The sequence below is a fragment of the Canis lupus genome, chromosome 21 (genome assembly GCF_048164855.1).
Source record: "Canis lupus baileyi chromosome 21, mCanLup2.hap1, whole genome shotgun sequence".
Lineage (NCBI taxonomy): Eukaryota > Metazoa > Chordata > Mammalia > Carnivora > Canidae > Canis > Canis lupus.
The window spans coordinates 38,662,361-38,669,965 of record NC_132858.1 but is presented as its reverse complement, the minus strand read 5'-3'; the positions used below and the strand labels follow the sequence as shown (position 1 = coordinate 38,669,965).

The following is a 7,605-nucleotide window of genomic DNA, read 5'->3' as shown; positions in this document are numbered from 1 at the left end:
TATGATTTCACTTATATCAAATACCTAGAATAGGCAGATTGGTGGCTGCCAGGACCTGGGGGAAAGGGACTTGAGGTAAGCATGGGGCGGTAGTGGGGGGTGCATCTATCTATTCAAGACAGTGTTCATTTCCTTTGGTTAAAGACCTAGAAGTAAAATTAAATTGCTGGATCGTATAATAGTTTTATTTCTCATTTTCAATTAAAATTTTTTTTAAAGATAAACTTTTTAAAGCTTTTGTTAAACTGATTTTTTAAATATACCTTATTGCAGTATACATACACAGAATGCACATATTATAAGTGTATAGCTTAATGAAGCTTTACTAAATGAACACACCTATGATTTTTAAAAGTAGAATATTACTAGTAGTTATCACTACTGTGCACTCCCCCATATATACACAAAGACCCAGGTATCCACTTCCTGACTTCAGATACCACAGATAAATTTTGCCTGTTTTTGAACTTTTATATAATAGGATCAAATAGTATGTGAATTGTTGTATGTGGCTTCCTTCCTTTAGCATTATGTTTGTGAGATTGATCTATCTTATATGTAACAGTGGCTTATTTTCTTATTGTGGTATGGTATTCTATTGTATGAATAAACCACAGTTTATTTGTTTTGTTTACCAAGGATGTTTGTTTCTAGTTTGTGGCTGTTAAAATAGGGGTACTGTGAATATTATTGTACATATGTTTTGATGAACATATGTATTTCTTACTGTTTGGTATGTATTTAAGATTGGAATTTCAGGATCAAAAAGTGTGCAAATGTTCAGCTTTATTAGATACTACAGGTTTTCCAAAGTTGTACCAATTTACATTCCTACCACCAGTGTTTGACATCTGTGGCTACACTTAGTAGTGTCTGTCCTTTCATTTTAGCCATTCTGGTGGCTGTGTAGTAGTATCTCATTGTGGTTTTAATTTTCATTTTCCTGATGACTAAAGAAATCAAACTTCTTTTTATATAATTATTGTCCAATGGGTTATCTTCTTTCTAAAACTAGTGTACTCTTTTTTATATTTTCCTATTGGCTTTTCTTTTTAATTGATTTGTTGGAGCTCTTAATATATTGTGGACAAAAATCTTGTCAGCTCTGTGTATTGCAAATATGTCCTCTCATTGCAAATATGTCCTCTCTTTGAGTGGCTTGCTTTTGACTTTTTTTTTTTTTTTAAGATTTTATTTATTTATTCATGAGAGACACAGAGAGAGGCAGAGACATAGGCAGAGGGAGAATTAGCCTCCCCATGGGGAGCCTAAATGCGGGACTGGATCCCAGAATTCTGGAATCATGCCCTGAGCTAAAAGCAGATGCTCAACCACTGGAGCCACCCAGGCGTCCTTTCTTTTCACTCTTAAGAGTGTCTTTTGGTGACTGGAAGTTCTTAAATTTAATGGAATCTCATTTATAAGTTTTTTTCCTTCATGTATGATTTGTGCTTTTGTGTGCTGTTTAAGAAATCTTGCCTACCCCAGGTCATTAATGTATTCTCTGAAGTTTTCTTCTGAAACTTTTGTTTTACCTTTTGCACTTAAATCTACGGTTCTGGGCAGCCCCGGTGGCGCAGCGGTTTAGCGCCGCCTGCAGCCCGGGGTGTGATCCTGGAGACCCAGGATCGAGTCCCGCATTGGGCTTCCTGTGTGGAGCCTGCTTCTCCCTCTGCCTGTGTCTCAGCCTCTCTCTTTGCTCTCTCTGAATGAATAAATAAATAAATCTTTAAAAAAAATTAAAAAAAATAAATCTACGGTTCTCCTGGAATTGATTATTGTGTATGGTATGAAGTAAGCATCAAGGTACATATTTTTCCATATGGTTCTTCATGGACATGATCATTTATTGAAAAAGGCACTCATTCCACATATTACAATGCCATCTTAGCCATAAATCAGCTGGATCATATATATGGTGTGGGTTTCTGGGCTCTAATTTCATTATTCTGTTTGTCTTAATTGCCTGAACTTTATAATGAAACTTAGTATCAGAGTAAATATCGATTTTGCTGCTCTTCAAGATTTTCTTGGCTATTTATATTTTCATATAAACTTTATGGTTTGTCAGTCACAGAAAAATCTGCTTAGGATATTGATTGGGATTACATTGAAGTTATAGTTGTTTGGGTAGAATTGATGTCTTCTAGTCCATAATCATGATATCTCATACCTTCATTTGTCTTTTATTTTCTCTCAATAATATTTTTTTTCATCCTATAGATCTTACGTCTTTTGAGGTTTGTTCCTAGGTATTTGAGGATTTCATTTTATTGGTCACTGTTATTAAAAATTTGGAAGTTTTGAGTACCTTTTAGAAGATGACATTGACACTCACCTTGAGAAATTGAAAATGTATCTTGTGCCTTAGTTCTCTTCCAGTATCCTTCTTCCCCTTATCTATAGGATTATCATGCATCATGCATGCTTGTTAGTAGAATCACATAGTGAAGCTGTGTATTTTGGTGATGTTAAATGAATTAGCCTGTGAATTTGTCTTCACTGAAGAATTGGTTGAAATAACAGTAATCGAACTAATTGTGTGTTAGTATTCTAGGGGAAGAAGGAAAGGAGGTATCAATATTAGAATGTAGTTTCACTTAATATCAACCATAGTGAAAACCAGTTGTGAGAAAGAAAGCCAAATTCATGTTCTAGCTTGATGATTTGATCAGGACTTCTTGTAAACAAAGTTGAAGAGGTTAGTAGGTTCAGTAGAATCTGCTCTATTTGAGAGATAATGCTTTTTACAGAGCAGAGGAAAGCAGACCTGTAGGGAAGTTTTGATTTTTTAAATTTTGTAATCTAGTAACTACTCTTTAATTCCCCCTTTCTACCTCTTATATTCTGAAAAACCTTTATTCCAAGTCAAAACCAGTCTGAAAAGCAGTATTCAAGAGATCTAGAAACATGATTGAATGAGTTAATAGAGAAGGGTACAAATCTAACCTTTGTTGTTTTTATTTAATCTTAGTTTGGAATATACATTTAGCATTAAAGAAATTCATGATAATGAGTATTTGTGTAATGAATCATTGGCACTATTTTTAGTGGGTAAAATAGTATAGTATGTTAAGATACATATTCTGTATTTTCTTGTATTCTAATATTGTACTCTGTGCAAATATTGAGGCTTGAAATGTAAATAAAACTTCATTAACTTCAGTTTTAAAACAGATCCTCATATGCCCAGGTATGTATCAGAACCAAAGAATTAATACCACCAGCAGGCCACTGTATATGATGGACCTAAGTTGTTACTGCAGCTATTGATAGTGCAGCCTGGTGGCTCTGTCAGTGCCTTGTGGAACCCAACTAAGTCCATCTTCATGAGACTAGTTCCCTCCCTCCCTTCCTTACTAATTAAAATCCAAGCAGCTAGAATTTAACCAAAATTCATTTGCCTTTAATTCGGTGGAAACTAAAATATGACAAATGATATAGACATTTCTGTGACCTTTATAGTGATAGCGTTTATCTTTGTGATATTACTCTGTAGTTTTCACAAAAACTTTTTTGTACCTGTTTAGCTTTTATCCTTAAAACATGTTAATTTGAGTTTTTTTGTGGATTTATGTGTTTATATATATACACACAGTACACATATACATGGCAGTGACAGAGAATCAAGACATCCTAGTCTTTGAACGGTTTTGGAATTTTTTTTACTTGTATAATAATGTTTCTCATCTTCATCTGTATCCTTGCAGGTTGCCTGAAAAATTTAAAGACCATGTGAAATATAGATATTGTTTTAATAGATCATGTCATGTCTCTAATATTGTGGCTGTGAGGTTAGTGATATAATGTCAAACTGTATGATAAAAGTCTTTGAGAAGAAACATATACATGGATTTTTGTTGTAAGTTCATAACCTATCTGTATCAGTTCTTTTGCTGTGGAAAACAAAACCCTAGAAACTTAATATCCTAAAGTGATTTCTCACAATTCTTTGGGCTATCTGGAGAATTTTTATGGTTTTTGTCATCTTGGCTGGGGTTGGGTGGCTTCATTCACATGGCTAGTGGTTGGCAGGTCAATTGGTCTTAGGAGATCTTGTTTGTATGTCTAGCGGTTGGTGTAGTTGTCAGCTGGAGTGATGATCACATTTCTCTCCTCATGTAACAGGTTAGCCTGGGCTCATACACATGGTGGTTGTTGTAGGGTTTCATAGAGAAAAAAAGTGCAGTCCCCAGTGCACAGGCCTCTGCTTGTGCTGTGTTTGCTAATCTCCATTGGGCAAAGGAAGTGAAATGGCCATACCCAGATTCACTTCTTGATGATGCAGTTATGCTGCTCAGAAATGAGCATACATACCTGGGAAGAATTTTTGGCCATTTGCAACCTCCACATTTGTCCTAGCTTTTCTACCATCTCCATCTTGTTCAGATATTCATTTGATAGTAGGGAAACAAAAAGTCAAGTGAGACAGAGGAGTTTGGTCTGTCAAGGAATAAATGAGATTTCTTTCTTGTCACTCAGTATTTAATCAGCACATACTCTGAACCCTATAGTTAGAGCTGTGAGAATATTAAAACTGGAAGAACAGTTGTCTTCTAACCACTTTCTCCTCCCCCAAACTGTAAATCTTGTTTTTTATTTTATCCTAATTCTGAGTTGTTTGTATTAAATAACTTAGGTCAGGGTGGTAACTCATGATTAAAGTGGTTAATATCTTAATAGTGAAACAATTATTAAACCTGATCTGATCTGTTAAGCTTTGCCACTCTGCAAAATGAAGAGAATTAACTTACTGATTTCTTGCTGACCGTTTGATATACCTTCTTTGAACCATCAGCTGCCTTTTTACTAAATTCTCATTTTGACCATTTGTGCCAGTCACATCTTCCTTGAGTGCTTAGGAGCTGATCTGTATACAATATTACTTTGGCAGGTACCAGATGCTCTAATTGAGACAGGGGAATTTTTCCTTTATTGTACTGATTTAAAAGTGAATAATAACTCATTTTAGTTGAAGGCATATGGATATTTTTGAAATAGAATGTTGACTAAAGGTCATTCATTACCTGTTATATTTTGATTTGAAAGGATATGTCAGATGTTATGGGAAATGGCTCCCTCTTGTGGCAGACTCATTTATGTTGGATTTTAGATTGCCTCTGTAAGAATGTGATGAGCTAAATCTTGTTTTTTAAAATAAGACTTTCCCTTCCTTCCCCCCTCCCCTCAAAACACCCAGTAGAATTGACCCAACAGCCTCTTCTCCCCTCACCTCCTCAATTTTTGTGCTGATAACTATCAAATTTGTTACTGTATTTTCTTCAGATTGATGCTAATACTAGGTAGGAACATCTGTAATATCTTCTGTATTTATTATAGTTCACTATTATTCTGTGGAACTTTTAATATTTTGAGATGTTGATAGATAAACTACTATGAGAAAAACAGGTTTTGAAGTCAGAACAGTTTATGTAATACTGAGCCAAATAAGTTCTGTTTACTGTGAGACCTCTCAGAAACGGTAGTACTGGGTGTGGTAAATCTCCCAAACAGAAGAGTTTCCTCCAAATTTACAAGACGATATAGAATCCTCTTTTCAGGGGCTGGCGTATCAGGAAACATATTTTGGGAAACAGCAAGTTGTTTCAAGTGAGTCATTCTTGTGGTTTCTTTGAATTCCTTATTACCATATTTGCTTCTTCCCTTGTAGCAATTTTTATACATAAAATAAGAGAAAACAGTTTTAAGTCTTACAAATTTACTTTTTTGTTTCCCTGTCAGAAAAGCCACTTTATTCTTTTTGTAGCATGCTGGCCTCAGAGTCAGGTCTCTGGTGTTTTTGTTTTGTTTTGTTTTTTTAAGATTTTATTCATTTATTCATGAGAGACACAGAGAGAGAGAGAGAGAGAGAGAGAGAGAGAGAGGCAGAGACACAGGCAGAGGGAGAAGCAGGCTCAGCAGGGAGCCCGACATGGGACTCGATCCTGGGACTCCAGGATCACACCTTGGGCTAAAGGCGGCGCTAAACCGCTGGGCTACCTGGGCTGTCCTGTTTTGATATTTTCTGGTAAACTTTCTACTGCATCAAAAAACTGATGGTTTGATTAATGTTTTTGAAGTAAATAAAACAAATTTAGTAATCTCATGTCCACTATCATCAGGATGTGTGTGAGGTTTTCTAGTTAAGTGACTTTGTAGATAATGGAAGCCTTTAGTTTTAGGTACCACGATTTTAATGAGGATAACATTTTTAATGTAATATGCAACAAAATTATACGCAATATAATTTAACTCTGTCTTCAGTCTAGGTTGGTCATTATGATGCTATAATACTGATTTCCTAGGGGAGCTGCAGCTATGTATGCTTGCTTTTTTTTGACTCCTCCCATTTTAAATTTGTAGTTTCTTATTCTTTATGATTTCAGAGGTGAGAAATGTGCCTAATGTAGAAATGTATGTCAGAAGAGACCGTTTTATGAGTCATGGTCTTATGGCATTTCTTTCGGCTACATAGAGATTCTTTAAATCCTTAACCTGTTTCCTCCCCTATCCCACTATCCCTACAGCCCTTGAGTTGTAATTGTTGGATAGATGATTTTTGGAGAGTTGAACCTTTTTATCTTATAATATTGTAGATTTTATTTCATTCCATGTAATGGGATATTTGCTTATATAGTATTTAATAACATAGGTGTCATCTAAATCAAGAAGTATTTCCATTTTTGTGAAAGGTGTATGGATTGTATTCTTATATTTTGTTTTAACTGCTTAAGTGCCATCTGTATATTTTATCAGATACATACTTTTTGAACTTGAATGCATTGTTACATGTAATTTGACATGTTTAAAACATTAAATAAATTCATGATTCCAACTGACTTAGTGTATGTTTGAATATTAGGTTATTAAACTCAAAAGTTGTGTTAAGTGGTATAGAAGTAAACCACTTATAGTGCACTTTATTTTTTAAGATGTATTTATTTTGGAAAGAGGGAGAGAACACACATGCTTTACGTGTGGAGGTGGGGAGGGGCAGAGAGAGAGAGAGGGAGAGAATCTCAAGCAGACTTCCTGCTGAGCATGAAGCCCCACCGGGGGGGCTCTGTCTCATGACTCTGAGATCACGACCTGAGCCAAGATCAAGAGTTGTAGACTTCATCTACTGAGCCACCCAGGTGCCCCATGAAAGCAAATTGTTTTCCTTTATAAAGATTCTTGTTTCTTAACATTAGGATATGAAAAGGCATAGATTTTTTTGCAGTATTTAAATGTGCTTGCCAGAATTCAGGTATCAAGATTTTTTTTTTTTAAGTGGGTGGAGAGGGGCAGAGGGAGAAAGAACCTTAAGCTGGCTCCATGGAGCCTGATGTGGGACTTGATCTCGCGACCCTGGATCATGACCTGAGCCAAAATCAAGAGTCAGATGCTTGACTGATCACGCACGTGGCCTCAGATATCAAGATTCTTGAAGTGCAGGTTGTTATATTTCAGTTGATACTTGAATGCTACCCATTTGCTAGCATTGTGTGGGTGGCTTTATAGCTTTATGTAATTATTAAATTTCTTTCAGCAATCTGAGGTAAATCATTCCATTTGAGGAAACTAAAACTCAATGAATTTATGTGATTTCTGAAGGTCACATAG

The 7,605-nt window shown here is 35.5% G+C and overlaps 1 protein-coding gene across 1 annotated transcript in view; it reads left to right on the top strand.

The window, feature by feature from the left end:
* Positions 1-7,605, top strand: part of RSBN1L (round spermatid basic protein 1 like) — a 60,477-nt gene that overhangs the window by 41,048 nt on the left and 11,824 nt on the right. The gene's annotated exons all lie outside the window — the stretch shown is intronic.